Raw genomic sequence first — 19230 nt, 5'->3', positions numbered from 1 at the left:
AAATTATATTCCAGATTATATGAAATGAGATTAGTTATATAAAATATACAAAAACAAAAAGACGCTTTTAATAAAGTAGGCCAAAAATTATTGCTAAAAAAACCGGATTTATTTGAAGAGATTAGTTAAAGCTCTCATATACGAATTTTATAGCAAACAAAAAAAAAAACATTTTTGGGCTGGACCAGCCGAAGTTTTTACTCCGATGTCCCGCGGCCCACTTAAAAATGCATAACTATTCTGAATTTTACCCAAATCCAAAGGTATGAAAAGCGTCGGAAACCTGGAATTTTCCACTTCGAGTTGTCAACAACTTTTGGATGTAAAGACTTTATAAATGAGAAAATACGGATAAACTTTAAAAAAAAGTTCAAATGTTGTATGATATTTCTCCCGTTCTTATTTATTTACTGAGGCAACTTTTGTGCCACTAAAAGCAGGATATAGAGTTCTAAATACGTGTTATGTTGATAGGTGGAACGGTTTTAAAGTTATGATCATTTTTATGATTTTCTAAAAAATCAGAGGCATTTGGAAGCCCTGATTTGAAAATTTTTTTTTACATTCCCTAAACTGTGAATTCTGCGGTTTTTATGGGTGTTAGAAACGAATATCAATTTTAGTAGTTTCTCACTAAAAACATATTTTACACTACTCTGCTTAGTAGCTGGGTCATTATGTTGACAGGTAGGCTGTGGCTATCCAAAATATTGAAATACCAAATTTTTGGCCGTCCGACATTGCAAAATAAGTTAAAACCGTTTTCTACCAAGGAATAAGTTGAAATTTTTTGAATTACAATTTTTTGAGAAAATGGAAAAAATCTTTATTTCCTGTTATTTTTCGCCTTCAAATGATTTTTTTAAATTATAAAAATGGTGGTAATTTTAAAACGACATCCCCGAACTACCGGAAAATCTACAGGGCTTTAGAATGTTGTAATCTGCACGTAATAGCATAAACGTATGGCTTCAAATGTAGTAAATTTCTTAGTTGAGAATGGAACGAGTTTTCATTTGAATTGTAATTTCAATGATGAAGGAAATAAGTGTTTTCTTTTTTTTCCCCAAATTGGCCATGTTCCTGAATTTTAATACAAACTGATATCAGTTACATCGTAAATTTACACTACTATTTTAGAATGGTTTTAGTTAACATTGTTTTTATATATTTTTGTTTATTTGATTCTTATTTTTTATAAAACGAGTTTTGTATTTTTTGAAAACTGTTTTTATGTGTATAGGGGTTTTAACCTTTTTTACTGTTCGGACGAGTCGAACGATATTAATCGTCATATTTTCCTTTTATCGGATTCGGTTTTAATTTCGAATTGCCTCACATCGCCAACATCGCCTGGAATTTCAACTGTAAGCAATCATTTTTATCCTAGAGGGGGTCCGAAAGGTGACACTCCGCCTGAAGTACCAATAATAACAGAGGGCGACTACCCTCCGGTCCACCATTCAGCAAAGCCAACCCTTATTTATTGCCTTGGGGACTACTGATTCAGCACTATTTATTAAATCTAACGATAGCCAGTGCAATTCCTCAGGTCTGCCCTAAATATCCACTTATTTTTAAAAAGCTTCTTATTGAGATGAAACGTACTATTTTCCAGTTAATTTTTTTAATTCATGAGATGCTTTAAACAAACTATTTATTCTAATTAATTGAGTAAGCAGGGTATTTTAAATAATTGTTTAATATTAAATTACAAACTGTTTTTCCAGTGGCTCTAGTTTCATCAGTTTACAAGCTTTAGAATTGTTTCTTATATGTTTTTTGAAAGTTGAGGATCAAGGGTTATATATATATAATATGTTAAAAGCTTTTTTGTTATAATTAAAACATCATTTTGTCTCTGCAGTGAGGAGTGCGTACGGTTTGATGCCTTAACTTGTACCGCAAACTGAAAAACTCGAGCTCCATCAGAAAATCGTTTCTCCTTAAAGTGTATTTTTTACCTTTGAGTAAACATTTTTCCAAAACTCTTCTTCATATTGAAACGATCATTTTTCATTTTGTTTAGGAATAATGGGCAAACAATTGTAGCGTGGGATTGTTTAAAAAATAAAAACCAACAGCAGAGAAACATATTTTTTTGAATAAAAAAATTGTAAAATTTTGTCACTTTAAGCTGTTGTGAAAAAGTAACTATCCAATATTGTTAAAAACCCTTAGCTACGAAATTTATACTAGCTAAAATCTTAAAAGTTGGGTTGTAAAAGACTTAAACGATTTCGAGAAATTTTAAGGAAAATTACAACTTTTAGCCTCCCTTTTTAAATAATTTACCTTGAAAAATTGTTAAAATACAATCAAATTTCAATGTTTTACGCTTAATCAGAAAGTAAACACTCTCTTAAAAAAGAAATGGGTATCAAAATTTAATATTAAATGAGTAGATGTAGGGTTAAACAAAAGAATAGGAAAAACAGTTCGTCCAAAAAACAGTCGCTCTCCCCTTAACGCCATGAAAATAAAATAATATAACAAATTTCTCCGCTTATCGTCATTTATTGTAAAGCTTTACTATGTATTATTTTTTATCAACAGGCCTGGTAAAAAATAAATAAAAATTATAAACCATTTTGGAAACATTTCAACAAATCCTAACTTACACATTACACGCTCTATATTATAATTTGGGACTTTTCTCATTAAAAAAGTTAATTTTTATGATTATAATACGAAAAATTGATTTCGTTATTTTTACCAGCCCAAAGTTGATATTTAAAAGTCCAAGATGCCCTTGAAAAAAATCGTAAGAATAGTATTATTTACTAGTAAACGTGATTTCCTCATTGTTAAACATTCCGTAATTTAATTAAATTCTGATCTTCTGCCCAAAGCAAATATTAGTTAAAACTACTACTGTTACTATAGTTGGGAACAAATATTTGACAGATTTCATTATCTGTTTTCTTTATTATCTTGTTTATATTTATTTGTATCCAATTTTATGTTTGAATACTAAGTAATACTCATCAAAGATTGAATAATCTAGTGTATTGTTAGATCAATTGATATACCGTGTCTTTTATTTTTCAATTGCTTATAATAAAACTGGACAAAAGGAAAAAAATATGGCATAATTTAAGAATATTTGGTTATCTTCGTCCGATAAAAATAGCCGGGAGTGCTTAATTTCGTTATCTTCATGGTGTCAGGTTTATTTTCTCCCTTTTCTTCAACAGATTTGCTGTCCATTAGCGGAATGCAAATAAGTATTTTATTTACAAAAATAAAATAAAAAATAGATCGAAGAATTTGCGATAAATTTTCTTAATCTAAACAATTTACAAACGGACGAATAAAAAAAAAAGAGAGAGGATTATCTTATGTTTCAGTTCAACCGTAGAATGACTAATAAACACTCTCCGGTGAAACAATTTCCCCTCATCTATCACCATTTTAATGATCATTAATGATAAGTAAAAACTTGTATAAATTAAGAAATTTTTCTAGACTAGTGATTCATTAAAACTATTTACATAAGGTACATTACACAGACAAAAGAATTACAATTTTCACGCTAGTTAATTTAAAAAATCACTAACGGGTTTTTCAAGTTATCATATCAGTGAATCACAGTGCTTGATTGTTATAGCATGATGAATACAATTTAATTGACGTCAGCTATTACAGGAAGGATATTTTCGAACTTTTAATCAAGTGTCTAGAAGTTTTAATGATAAATATAATAGTCACCTTAAATAAAAAATTGTCTCAAAAAGTTAGCAATTAAAATTAATTGTAAAGCTAATGAATAATTACATTAAGACAAAAAAAAGTCCGTTGGGTAATCAATAATCCCATAAATAACCAAATTTCTCCTCATTTATCATGATGTGAATAATTTAATAATTGGAAGATTGTTAGTGAATATTTAACTTCAGTTTTAGATCTTTAAACAAGTTGAATCGGTTTTTTTCCTGACTACTTCAAAGCGTTATAATCCGTTAGTCAAATACATTTTAATGTAAAATGTTTATATGTTTGAACGATTTATAAAGTACTGAAGTTACTGTTAAAAATTGCAAAGGGAGCGGCCTTCAATTGGATTTGGAAAATGTAATTTTTTCATTTATGTATCCATTAACAAAGGGAGGATACCAAGTTATATAATTGTCAGGTTTACTACTAAATTGATCATCAAGATACAAGGTTTATAGCTGAGTTGACGCTCATGACTCTATTACTGGCATGTTTATTACTAAAGTATTCAAATAATAATTAAAGTACAATTATTGCTAGGTTTATTACAAAATCGATCCAAGTAAATTGACTATCAAGGTTCTCTAATTGTCAGGTTTATCACTAAGTTGAGATTAAGGTTTTACAACAATAAGATGTTTTTATAGTAAATTTAATTATTTAAGGCTTGTTTAGGCACAATAATTTCAATGTTTATTACTAAATTGATCATCAAGATACTATATTGACATGTTTATCTCTATTGAGGAAACAGGTACAGGTTTATCAGTATTACAACTGACAAGTTTATCTGTAAGTTGACAAGCAATGTTTATAATTGGCAGGTTTAAAACTAAATTGATAATCAATGTACAATAATTGTCACGTTTATCAGTATGTTGTTATTCAAGTATTAGAACTGGCAGGTTTATTACTAAGTTGGGATCCAAGTACTAAAACCGACAGGTGTTTTACTAAGGTGACGATCCAGGTACAATAATTTTAAGATTTTATTAGAAAATAGATCATCAAAACACAATCATTTTCACGTTTAAAGTTGATGATTAAAGTACGAAAATGGACAGGGTCATCTCTAAATTGACGATCGAATTTCTAAAACTGACTAGTTTATTACTAAATTGACGATCCAAGTACTAAAACTGGCAGATTTATCAGTAAGTTGATGATCCAAGTAGTAAGACTGTCAGGTTTATCATTAAGGATGATCCAAGTACGACATCTAGCAGGTTCATCTGTCAGATGATAATGCAAGTAATAAGACTGGCAGGTTGATCAGTAAGTTGACAATCCAAGCACTAAAACTAGCAGGTTCATCATATTGATGATCCATGTGCAAAAACTGGCAGGTTTATGAGTCAGTTGATGATATAAGTACTGTAATTGTCAAGTATATTACTAAGTTGACGAACCAAGTAGTAAGACTGGGAGGTTGATCAGTAAGTTGACGAAATACTAAAACTGATTTGTTTATCTGTATTTTGAAGATTGAGGTTCTATAATTGGCAGATTTTTACTATATTGATCATCACTCTACAGTAACTGTCATTTATATCATTAACGAGGGACTCAGAGTAAAAATTTATATAATGTTATAATGCCGTTGTACATTATTTATGTGTACAGTTCTTAACATTTAGGCGTTTTTGTTATGTATTTATTCAGGGTTTTTAGTAGGTATATAATTTTAAAAAATATTGTTACTCAATTCTGACAGTATCATCTGCGATTTTAAAATATATTTCTTGATTTCATCGGTTTATTTTATCGTTGTCAAAGCGTCATTTTGATTTTGTTACGATGATTTGTCCGATAACCTTTTGCAGCCTCGGCTTGATAAAAATTCGATTAGATTTCTTTGAGCCTTAAAAAATCCTTCTATTACAAAGATAACATTCTTCGTGTACAAAATCAATTAATCCGCACGCATTCCTTTGAGGTTTTATTGTTGTTTTTCGAATTCATATCGAATTGCGCGTCGGGTTTTTGTACTTTTTCTTTTAAAAAAGTGAATAAAAGATGGAAATACAAAAATGGCGGGTTTTTTTTACGGCTAAGTCATAAGGGGTATAAAAGCAGACGTATTGATCGACAACGGGCGACTTTTTATTGATTTATCGGGTGAATTAGTTCAATAAATAAAAACTCACAACGTAGGCAAAGGGGTAGAATATAAAAGACCCCACAGGTTGGAAAATTCGCTTCACGTAGGGCTATTTATAATTTTAATTAATCTCCAGGCGGATGTGATTGAAGAAAGAACCACTTGCTTTGGAAAGGTTCGCGTAATAAACATCCTCATAACACACTTAAGATAAGAAATAATGCTTTATTAATTTAGTTCATTTTTTAATTAAGTTCTGATCATTGTAATATTTTACAATCGACTGAACAAGAGGATCCGGAACTTCTTTAAAACTTTCTTTTCTCCATCTTTCTCCTTCTTAAAAGGTAGAAATACATAACACACTTAAGATAAGAAATAATGCTTTATTAATTTTGTTCATTTTTTTAATTAAGTTCTGATCATTGTAATGTATTCTTCTTAGTTCTTTTATTTAAAATTTGACACCCACTGATAAGAGTAATTACCGCAGAAAAATAAATCATGTCTGACGGCGAGTATCGTTAAGCCTGCTTGAAATATCCAACTTTAAGGGTCTGACGCTTAGTGGCTTATAAATTTATTACATAATTAAATTTATACCGTTTTAATCTGATATAATTTCAACTAATTCCTGTTAAATAGCTTTAATATGGTTAATAAACAAGTAATGTTATTATTACTGTAAATGTAAAATTATCACTTTATTTTACAAGTAGAAAATTGATACTAATAAGTTCTAAATATCAAGAAAATTAGATATATAAAAATTCTACAATTTATTGTACATATCAAAACCACTGCTCATCACTTCTTACAGACAGCCAAAAATTATTCATGTATTAAAATAATTTAAAAATTCATGATTTTCTTCCTCGTAACAGCTAGGTCCCACATGATAATTTCCTGTATTTTTGTATATAGTTTTCCGACACGATCTCACCGTTTTATGGAACATGTTCACGCACCGTTTTCGTGCCGGCAACACAGCATGTCTTAATTAGCATATGGCAGGGGGTGGAGCAAAGATTAAACAATGCAACTGTTGAGTGCAGCATCAATGAATCATCCCCCCAAACGTTCTAATCAACTGTAGACACGGATATACGGTGTAATTTCCAGTGGGATTAATCATATCTACGAGTTGATCGTGTCAAAAATGATATTAATTTTTAAATCTATAAAAACAACTGGGGCGATTGGATTATTGGAAAGTTTACCATTTATAAACACGAAGGGTAGGGTATTATGTTTAAATTTCGAGCTATGAGAAATTCATTAATTTTATTTAGTTGTTAAATTTACAAAAATCCGTCCAGTTTGAAGTTTCTAAGAGAGGGAGACAAGTTATCTCTGATAAAATATTTAACCCTCCCACATACTTCTAACATAAGTTTGGTAGTTCTCAGGGTACTCAATAATCCAATTCATTCTAATTTGCGGTAATAAATACATTCATACAAAGTATAACCTTTAAAACAGTGGCACAGTGCCTTGACAGCAAATTTTGGCCGGCTAGGTGTTAAAAAACACCTTTTTAACAAAATCCACATTTAAAAAGAATTTGTCCCCACCAATCTATAAACACGTATAAATAATCTACTTTGTGGTGTGTTGGTTAATACCAATTCTACCATATACCAACCAAGATCTACTCAAGAACTCACACTAATAAATACATCATACGAAGCATAACCTTTAAAACAGTGGCACAGTGCCTTGAAAGCAAATTTTGGCCAGTTAGGAACAAGTTAAAAAACACCTTTTAAACAAAATATACAGTTAAAAAGAATTTGCCTCCAACCAATCTATAAACACGTAATAAATAATCCACACCAATTCTGCCATATACCGACCAAGATCTAGTACTCCCACTAATAAATACATTCGTACAAAACATAACTTTTAATACAGTATATACAGTTAAAAAGAACTGACCACAATCAATCTAGTTTGGTGGGCCTGTTGGCTATTGTATATTCCGCCTTAAACCGACAACACAAACTCGAGCACTCCCACTAATAAATACATTTACCCAAAAAGGTTCCAAATAGTATACAGTTAAAAATAATTAACAACCAATACATTATAAATATGTAATAACTTACAGGTTAAAAACAACTTTACAACAAGAATACAGCTAAAAAAAATTATCTCAACCAATCTATAAACACGTAATAAATTATCGATTTTGGTTGGTCAGTTGGTTACTGCAAATTCTGCCATATACCGACCAACTCAAGGACTCACACTAATAAATACATTCATACAAAACATAACTTGTAATATAGTATATACAGTTAAACCATCAATCTAGTTTGTTGGGCCTGTTGGATACTGTATATTCCGCCTTAAACCGGCAAAACAACTCGAGCACTCCCATTAATAAATACATTTACCCAAAAAAGGTTCCAAATAGTATAAAGGTAAAAATAATTAACACCCAATAAATCTATAAATATGTAATAACTAGCCGACTTTGGTGTGTCTATGCTATATTCCGATTAACACATACTCACACCCTAACGCTAATAAATACAATCATACAATCATATTAAAAGGAAACATTTTAAACAGTAAGGTAAAAAATGGTGTACCATCGGGTTATTTGATATGATACTCACTCATACATTTGTCAAATTGGATCTGCCATACACAAAACACTCAAGCTAATAAACACATTCACTCAATAATTCATAACTACGTCCAAAATAACCTTTAAATGAGCAGTTATTTGATTCAGTTTTTTTTTTGCTGCAATCCTCCTGTGTTTCAGAAGTTCTTTGATTCTCGTGGATAGGCCATACTTTGCCCATTGCTAATATGTCTCACAGGTCTTTGAAAGACGTATTTTGTGACCGTTAATGAAATGCCCATATATCAGTCTGGTGTGGCCTATTCGCCAACTTATAAAGTACTTTATTTTATGTCCGTTCTATTCCTCGGTTTACCTGCGATTTTATTTCTCTTAATTTGTCCGTCGTTGCGTTCCAGCGGTTAAGACAATCTTCCAAACATAAAATTATGGTTCACACGGCATCATTGCCCCTTATAGCTAAAATTGGATGCCTATGCGCAACTTGTTTTTTAAACTGCTTGAATTGTCTGGCTTTGTTTCATCCTCATCCATTTAGGATTTTATTAGAAACAGTTCTTCGTGGATCGCCTGCTCGAGATCGTTCAAGACTCTTCGGGCTACTTTATCTGCAGTTTTCTTTTATGTCTTTTCCCAGTTGCAAGGGTATTGCCGTTACTTCTGCCCTGTACGCCGTACTCGTCGGACAATTTTATATGTGCTTTGTTCTGTGCACAGGGAATTTAAAGTTAAGGACGTGTGAATTTATTACAACGTTTGTACAGACGTTTGTTGTCTATAAATTAGGGTAAAATTATTAGTAAATCAGTAAAATTACTGTCAAAAATTACCTTGGATATAATTTATTATGTTTCGTGGTCCGCTTGACCATATAAATTCTTTTCAATTAAGTAAACTTTAATTAAGGTTTTGGTTGAGATAAAAAAGTCAGTGTCACAAGCGAGATTCGAACCCAAGACCTTCGGCTAAATACGCCGCTGCTCTACCACTTGTGCTATCGTGACTTCGATCCACTCGGACACTAACTTCCCATCTCAACTCCACCTTTTGAATTTTCCCTCCTTTTTGCCATTTTTCAAATGTCGTGTAATCTATTTGTTCTTGGCTTTAATGATCAGTATTAACTGTACTAAATTCCATTAAGCGCCATTGTTCAACCCTTTGTTCGAAATGGTCTCGTACCTGTAATTTTCAACTGGGATTGAAATGTTGAACATTCCATATGATGGGTTGTTGCCGAGTGAACCGACGTAAATCGAATCAGGGGGTTAATTAAAGTTGCTTTCAATTCTCTGACTTGCCTTTCACGCTGATCAAGTAATTCTAATACATGGAAAGGACTAAAATTTTCAATTTTATCTATAATTTCCCTTAATGCTATTCTATCTAGAAAGATATTTTTATAACATTTATCTTACGATGGACACCATTCCATGATAAATGTACACTAATCCATAATCAAACCGTCGGACATAATAAATCCACTTTTTCTACAAATTAACGATTATATATAAAAATTCACTGTTAAATTTATTATTTATTAATTTATTTAATCAAAGTCAAGGTCAGGTTAGATTCTAGTATAACATTTATATTGATTTATTGTATAATGTGAACTACTTCAATGTCAAACTGATTCTTTGTTGAACGTTCAACTGATGAAGACGGAGTCTCAAAGGATGCTTCATTTCCGCAATTGATACGATTGAATAATTGTTTTCTCTCCCAGCAACAATTTATTTTTCAAGTAAATAAGGATTAATGAATTGCAAGATTTTAATATTTTATATATTGTAAAAAAAATAATAAAAACATTTTCCACCAACGACTAAAAACCCATCAAATGCCGGGAAAATTTGAAATTCAATATACTAACTTAAAATTACAAATAATGTTCTATAAACTTGACTTGAAACTGCTGTAATAACTTTTCACAAGGTCCGCCGTTCATAAAAGCTTTTAATTACGACATTTACCAAAGGACTAAAATTAATTAAGACCTTGAGGAATATTAAACATAAAGCGATGTCTACGCTTAAATAATTTAGTCATTCAGATATTAAAAGACTTTTGTATTATTACAATAAACAAAAGTTTGCAAACTTTATTACATGTGTTATACATTCATTAGAAAGTATTTTTTAAATTGTTCATTAGATGGCGTAAAAGAAAATTAAGCTTTTTCCACTTGTCACCGTTTTTTTGACATTCAGCCCTGAAGATTATATGCCGATAAGATTCTTTGGATTAATACATTTACATGAAAGGATTTATTTCATCCATAACTTTAGAAGCATGTCGGGCACCGTGTCTGAGGCTTCTAAGTGCTAAAGTGCTACCACCTTCTTTTGATTTAATAAAACGGGGCCTTTTAGATCCTCCCCTGAGATAATATATTTTACTTTATTGCTAAGATTCACCGTGATCTTACCTTGATTTAGCTAGGAAAGTTGTGGAATTATGTCTTGCGGATCTCAGGTCCCTTTTGCAAGCGGTACTTACTGACTTTCCTCTTTTGATAGCTGTAATAGTTTGTGTTTTAACTTAACTAGATTTTTTTTTGAAAAATTATTTTGTTTTGGTTGAAAGTACTATGGAAGGTCGAATGTCAAACGCGTTTTCGCCATATGTAGTGGTCGTATTAACTAAGAAGCAGGTTTTGCATTAGCCTCAAGGCTGCAATAGCAAAAACCTACTCCTAGTAAATTTATCTCTTTAACCAAATCTCGACCGAGCTATAAGTTCATCTTCAAGACCTTATCGACATAACTTAGGTTACCAAGAAGACATGGGAAACGAACTGCAGCAATGACAGTTAATGAGATACTTCTTCTTAATAGGACCTAAGAAAAGAACAATAAGCCAAAAAGCCACAGTTCTTTGGGAATATCAAAACCCTGCTTCTTAGTATTCTCACCATAATCCCTACTTATAACCCTGAACAACGGCATGACAAATCCATTACTGAAGTAAGCAAAAATCCACACAAAAATAGATAGAACAGCTAGATTAAAATTACCGTAAGTGTCTAAGTTACAGGTTCATCTCGCTGACATCAACGATATAATCTAGGGTACCAACAAGATTCTGAAAAATGACAGCCAGTGACCTACTACTTATTAAAAGAAGTATCGAGTTAAGTGAACTGAACTAAGTAACTAGAAAAAGTACAACAAGCCAGAACACTGCAGTGCTTGAGGTATACCAAAACTCCGCTTACTATATTCTTTCTCATCCACTTTATAATAATATAATCGTGCTTATATCTCTGATCAACGTCACGACATACCCACTACTGAAGATCGCGAAAAGACAAGCCAATATAGCAACGAAATTTTCATTACAATTAGATGCAACTACATAGTTACAGGGTCATCTCACAGACCTGATCGAAATACCCTAGGGTAACATGAACACTCCAATAAAATTGCATTCAATGACCTATTACTATTACCTAATATCGAGTAAAACGAACAGAACTAAGTAAAAGAATAATACGCCAACTGCTTGAGGCCAACCAAAACTCCTTATATACCCGATTAATGTCACAGCAAATCCACTACTGAAGATAGAAAAAAAGTGAAAAAAGATAAAAACATCGAATGTAGGCAGACTACCATTATCAGAATCGACCTAGATGTAGTTGTAGATATATTAGGAGGAGTGTGTATTATACTGCGCCCTTTACGAGCTGTTGTATACCCTCTACCTAAAGCACATCAGTGAGTCCTATTTCATCAAGAAACTGGATTAATAGGCCCGGTTTCTGTGGTTGAATCTCTTCTACGGTCACGTTGTACATCCAAAGCACTTCCTCCTACGCAAGTGTAGCAGCAGGTTGTTAATAGGTGTGTTGGTGTTTCCTCCGCTTCTTTGCAGTTGGGTTATGCCAATTTTCTTTAAATGTCCATTTAGTTTGCAGCGTCCTGTTAAGATTCACAATTTTTCCTGGTTCCCTTGCTTCCATTGTTCCCTCATTTTCTTTTTATCCTTTTGTCTGAGGTACTCTTTGATAGAGTGGGTTCCTATGCCACATAAGGGTTCGGGTTCTATCAGCGTTAAAGCAGCCGCTTTTCTTGTTTGGGTGTCCGCTTTCTCGTTGCCTTCTACTCCCTCATTTCCTGATACCCAGCAGAGGCTGACTGTGTTCTGCCTACCTTATACGTTTAATTGGGTTTTGCAGTTCAACACCATCTTTGAACTATGATGTTTGAGCTTAGCGCTTTGATGGCTGCTTGGCTATCTGATATGATAGCTATGTTCTTGTTTTTGTACCCTTTATTCAAGTTGAATTGACTACATCTCTCGAGTACATGGACTTCAGCTTGGAAGCTGTTTTTTTCCCATGGGTTTTGAATATTTGGTTCCAGGACCGAATAATCCTACCCCTGTACCTTCTTGTGTTCCAGACCGTTCATGTACCAAAAGATGGTGCCGTTCTTAAAGGATGTGTTTTCCCTCTCGTTCCCATTCTTTTTTGGTACCTAAGTTTATTTGGGCGCTTTGGTTAAATTCAAACATCCTGTTCATGTCGTCCTTTGGAGCTATGGTGTAAACGACCTAGCAATAATCCTTATAAATTCAAATTTTTGTTTAAAAGATGAGAGAATAAGAATAAACTTTTGTATAGGTAATTAATTACTTTGGGTGCCTGTGTTTGTTTGTGCGCGCGCGCGAGATATATAGGCTATCCACCCAAAACTCATACATACATTATGTTATGATCGTACAGTAATGGGTGTTTTTCCGGGCGGCAACAAAACAGTCGTACAATAAAAGTTAACGGGATGAATTTTCGACGAAAGCAGGCCGGAAATGACGGAAAGCACGCCTGGGAGCGATTACGGAATTGCCATTGGAGCCCTAAATCAGGAAGTGAAAAGGAAAATATGAAAGGACATTAATAAATGGAAATGCTCCGTGGGAGGACAACAACGGCTACTTGTCATAGAGGCGTATCTCACAAGATACGCCCACTTACGATGGAATAAGATTCACTTTTTTCACGATCGAAGCACTTCAGAAGGAAATTCTATGGCTATCCTAAGGACCGTACGGTCCTACGGTTTACCCCTGTCCTATTCTTGACAAAAGTCCCTGTATATATTTATTGTATTGTATCGTTAAAGATCCGTTATAAACCATCTCAAAATAGGCAATGCTTCCTTGATCATTCACCTATTACTGTATTATTTAGGTCAGATGATTCAGATATTTCTCCAGCAATAAAGATCTAATAACTCCTGAATGTAATATATTTCAATTTAAATTACATAATAATATAAGTGATTGTACATCTATTATAAATATTTTACTATTAGTTATGTATGAAAAATATAAATCCAGATAGTTTTTTAAGAAATAGTTTATTTAGACTGAGAATTGCCTTGGATGTTGCTTTTCTGCAACCCCCTGAATTATTGTATTACCTTTACGTACTTACCGCACACACGTGTTCTAACTTATTTATGAACATCATTACTTTTCCCCACAAGAAGCATTATTTCTTCATGATGTACACTGCGAAATATTTTTTCCTTGAGAATTGGAAGTTTTGCATGAATGTGCTACTCAGGTCATCCCTTAGACAATTATTGGATGTTCTCTTTGGCTGGTTAGTGTTTTTGGTAGTGTTTTAAACCAAAGATGAGTTAATGTTGAGCAGCACCCGAAGTTTCTTGCTTATACACTTGAATGAGTTTTCATTGTTCGAGGGTATGACAATTCAGGTGTACCACAATTTCGCTTATGGCAAACTATGATTCTAATTGGATTGGAACTTACTCGAGTGGGAAGGTTGTCAGGGCAAAGGGCTTTCGGTGTAGCGAGCCCCGAAGCACTTCGAACGTTCTGTTTCATTACATCCAGGATATAAATGTTGTTAACATTAATCAGACCGACCCCCGTTCTCATTACATATTTTACATAAATATCAGTTTGCCAGAGTCGATTAATCAGAGGGGCGAGGGTGGAAGAATCGGCGTCCCTGCGCAACTTCTTGTCATGCAAATCGCAAGCTCCGAGGGCTTCAAATTTCCATGGTTTAGCTGTAGAGGAACAAACCACGGACAGTTGGTAATTTTTACCCACCTCATAAATACCAACTGCTCTTTTCTTTTTCTTAGTTTTGATTTTTTCTAGAACAAAATAGAGGTCTCTTTTGAATAAATCATACGGCCATTATGCAAAAAGTTTCCTCATGCTTAGCAGTTTTTTTTTATTGAAACACCTTCTATTCTAAACAGCGTGTAAAAGCACGAATACTACGCATACCATGTAATAATTACCTATACTATTGAAATTATCTATTAAATATAGCTTAATTTGGCAGTCAGATTAAAATTTTAAATTTCAAATTTTCTTAGAAACAATGAAAAGCAACAACATTTGGTATATCAATTTACCAAAAAATATATGAATACTTATAAAAAGTGGAAAAACTACCCTAAGATAAAACCTAAGACACTAATCGTTTGATAAACTAATTATACTTGATTATTGAGGATCGAAACGTCGGCACGATAAAATACGCAGAAAACAAACACTTTGAGTGAGTACAAATATTGAGCCTAAAATTTTTAGCATAGTATAAATTCACTTTTTCACATCACACATGGATTTGTATAATTTAAACAATGTTTATAACTCCCAGGCCCTGAAGATCATCTCAATAAAGATCGAAACGTTGGCACGATAAAGAAAATGTTTTTTTAAAACCTACGTTCCACCAGACTGCATCTCACGATCTCCAAATAATCTTTTAAAATGATGTGTCACGATGTAGAGGGTCGTATTTGAAATTTTAAACCAAATTTTAAACTAAACACCGCTCGTTTTAAAAGATTTTTTACGCTGAAAACAATGGTGCAATCGGATTTTAATCTATCGCATTGTTAATTTATCGTTTAAAGATGCAAAGATTTACTTTTTTATCGCTCTTCACCGGTACTCAGAGCGTTAGGTACAGCTTAAAATTGTACGTCCGAGCACATCTCTAATTTTATTTTTTTGAAAATATATGTACGACTGCTTTATCGATAGTGGTGGTATTCCGCGTCGTGCAGTATAGTTGTACTTCCAGAAATTTCCTGATCGCCCCACAATAAACCACAAAACGTTTTATTCCCCGTTGCTCGCAATATGAAGAGATACGGATCAGTTGCCGTTCCATAACCAAGAAACCGACAGCGAAATTTCGACGAGGAGCTGCATATTTTACTGTATGTTTAGGAAAAACCGACTTCCTCTCTATGAAATGTTGGAACGGTTTTAGATTTTTCAAAAAATAAAATTTGATATGTACTTAGAAATTTAAGCCGTATCGCTTTCATCTTTTTCGGGGACTTCGGCACTCTGATTATGATAGGCGTCTAACGTTCCTTGCACAAATGCCGATCTGGGAGGCTGCAGAAAATGTTCTTCCGTACATCCTATGGACTAATGAATACAAGTTCACCTGTCATGGCATAACTAAACCGTGGTAATTTTCGAACGTGGTAGGAGGAAAATGCGAGATTTTCATACTCATGAATGATGAGTATGATGTCATCATCAGGTGGTTCACATATTAGTTCACATCATGAGGAGGTTTTACCAAGATTATTAGATGATGTTCCTTTGCAGCAACGACAAACAATGATTCTCCAGCTTGATGACCCTCACACAATTCTTTGCAGGTGAGACGTTATTTGAACCGCTACCGGAATAGGTGGACCTCAGGCCCGATCTGTTTTACTTCCTCGGTCACCAGATTTAACTCCATTTGACTATTTTCTATGAGGCCATTTAGAAAACATTTCGCCAATAATAACCTAGCAACCACAATTGAAAAACTACGGCAAAGGATAGAAATTGTCAATCCTTCTTCCCTGACTCTATCGCTCTGAGCACCGTTGAAGAGTGGTTAAAAAGAGCAAATCTTTACGCAAGGTTCGAAGTTCAAGTTCGAACATGAAACGGGATTAATAAATAACGAACCAAATGACTGTTTTTTGAAAACGTTTTGCCATAACTTTCTCATTTTTTAACCAATTTAAAATTTTATTGCACCATTGTTTTCGGTGTAAAAAATTCTTTAAAATGATCTGTCAAGATGTATAGGGTAGTATTTGAAATTTTGAAGTTGTACTTGTACCCTATATAACTTTTCTCCAAAAACAAGGTAATGAACTAATTTCATTAAACCTGAAACAAGGAATTTGGAAAACGGAAGGACTAGAAGGAATACAATAATGTTCAAATTGTTCATCAGCATAAAAGCATTTTTACGTAGCATGAAAAGTAGAAAAACGGTAACTAGATTTTCCGTAAAATAATATATTAATTCGAGCAGAGCGGACCAGTCTTCATTGACCTGCACCAACATAACAGATGGATAAAAGTTGGTGGTCTTTTTGTAGTCATATATAAATCACAAATTTGTTTTATTTTAATGTCTATGCACACTATTCCTGGTAATAATTACGCCATATTTCTTAGCACATTCTTGAGTTTTTTCATACGTGACTTTTCTTTTAGGGCATACCCAGGCTGAAGCTAAGTTAACATTAATAGGATTGATCCTGGGTGTATTATTTTTCATGCACCACTTTTTGCATAACAATGTGTTTGCAAATGAATTGATTTATTCTGTTTCGTCTCCTTTTTAAGAACTTTTGCAAAACTCGGTAAAAAGGCCTAGGGCAAATTTTCTTTTTTTTGAGCTCTGATATTTTTCATCGGCGGGTTTAACAGTGTTAAAACTTGTTCATGGGTCGACTATTTTTTTAACATTATTTTTGAACAAATTAACATTTAATTTAATCAGCAGGAATTAATTGTCTTTTGGGGGGGGGGCGTCGGTGACCGCAACGGTTAAGGACATTGACACGGTAGAGGTGCCGGGTTCGAATCCAGGGAATAAATAATTACAAATGCGCAGTTAACGCAATTAAATATTGAAATAGCGGTTTTATATTTAATTAAAGTCTATTTGTTAATTTTCTTAAATTTTTAAATTATATTTTGGTAAGTTACCGCTAAAAATTGGCCTACTTTTAAGAACTAGAGCAATTTTAAATATAATTCCAATAAAAATCATCGTTATTCATGTTTTTATTGAACGTAATATAATTTGTACTGATTGGGGTCAGTTTAGGTATATTAAGATTTATCAGAAAAGAGGTATATTATGCAACCTGCGTGCCAGTCATAATGATTATCGTGACTCCCCCCCCCCGGTATAATGACATCAAATGAAATCCAGCTACCGTTCTAATTTGTACCCATCTTTTTCTTATTCACGATCCAGCCGAGATTTTTTTTATCATAATCAGATCTGTGACAGTTTTACTGTGTCACTCTATCCTGTTGATAATATTATAAAAGAACTTTCTTCACAAATCGAGGCAAAGTATTGCTTGTCAGTCGATATAAAAGTTTTTAACCGTGCGATTTTACACAGTTTTTTCAGACTTCTTTTTTCAAAGGTTTAAATAAAAAGTTAAGTTTTCATGATTGAAAATTCAATTAAAACGTCTTTTTTTCTTGTAAAATTGCGCGTGGTTTACATAATTTTTTGGGAATATTTTCCATACATTTAAAAAAAATATTATTTCAGTATAATAAAGATAAATTTTTTTAAAGCATAAACCTTTCGTTAATATTGATGTCTAATTTACATTAAGCTTTATTTGATACTTTAACAAATAGATTTTTTTTTGAGGGGCAATATCCTGGTTTTTATCATATTTCCAAAGTAAGAATTCCATCGTTGTCACTCATGTGATATTTTGTCTCAAAAAATTATTAGAGAGTTATTCTCTGATAATGAAATAATCTTTTTCCTTGTCAAAATTAAACAAAAATGACTAACAATCATTTCCGAATATTTTTCAAATATAAAAATAAGCAATCTCCCCTGGATGTTTTCGATATGTATAGTTAGATAATTAATTTGTAGGCGTGATAAACAGCGATTAACCGTTAACGATAATAGCTTTATAATAAACTTCAAAACAGGCAGAAATTCATTCTAATTTCACTTTCATAATAAAACTTCTGGTTTATCGAAATAAATATTTCTTTAAAAAACACCATTACAAAGTTTGTTTTTATTGTTTTGGAACTTTTTATGTTTTCCTCTAGTGGCTTTCCTTCTTGAAGAAAGATTACATCTGATTTTCTTCATCATGCAGATAGTTCATAGATAGATTCTTTGACCTTTTTTATTTTTTTTAACCTTTATTTTATTTGTCGCAGATTTCCCTGGAATTTGGACTATGTACATAAATTATTTCCTTAGAGACAATGCGTGAAAATAGTAGGTAAACATTGTAATCTCGCAGGACCTCTTTTTAAGTAAAACATATTTCAATGACATTTTCTTAAAACAATTGTTTAAAATGTAAAGCAATTACTATCATACATGCTTAATGTCTTGGACCAAACCACTATACATAACTTTTTACTTCTTATTTACAATTAAAAATTCACAGGCTATGCCAGGATTCGAACACATAATCGCTATGCTGACAAATACGAACCCCAGATCAAAGGTCACGCCCCCTTTATTTATATTTTGTCCAATCAACTTTGATTTGGTACTAAAGAAGGCAAACGGTTTTATTTGGCTTAGCTATCCTAGACAATAAAAGGATTTCTGAGATCTTTGGACATTTCATTTTTATGTATTGTAATGGATATACGTGATATCGGAATCATTTCTGTCGTTCTTTTAACATATTCCCAAAGCTTGTACAATTTATGTAATTCATTATTTAAAATGGTTTTTTGGGATTTACTTTGTAAGAGTGTTGTGCAGTTTTTATTATTTAAT

The sequence above is a fragment of the Cimex lectularius genome, unplaced genomic scaffold, assembly GCF_000648675.2.
Source record: "Cimex lectularius strain Harlan isolate CLEC.00 unplaced genomic scaffold, Clec_2.1 scaffold277, whole genome shotgun sequence".
NCBI lineage: Eukaryota > Metazoa > Arthropoda > Insecta > Hemiptera > Cimicidae > Cimex > Cimex lectularius.
The sequence above is the reverse complement of the archived record's forward strand: the minus strand, read 5'-3'. Positions refer to the sequence as shown.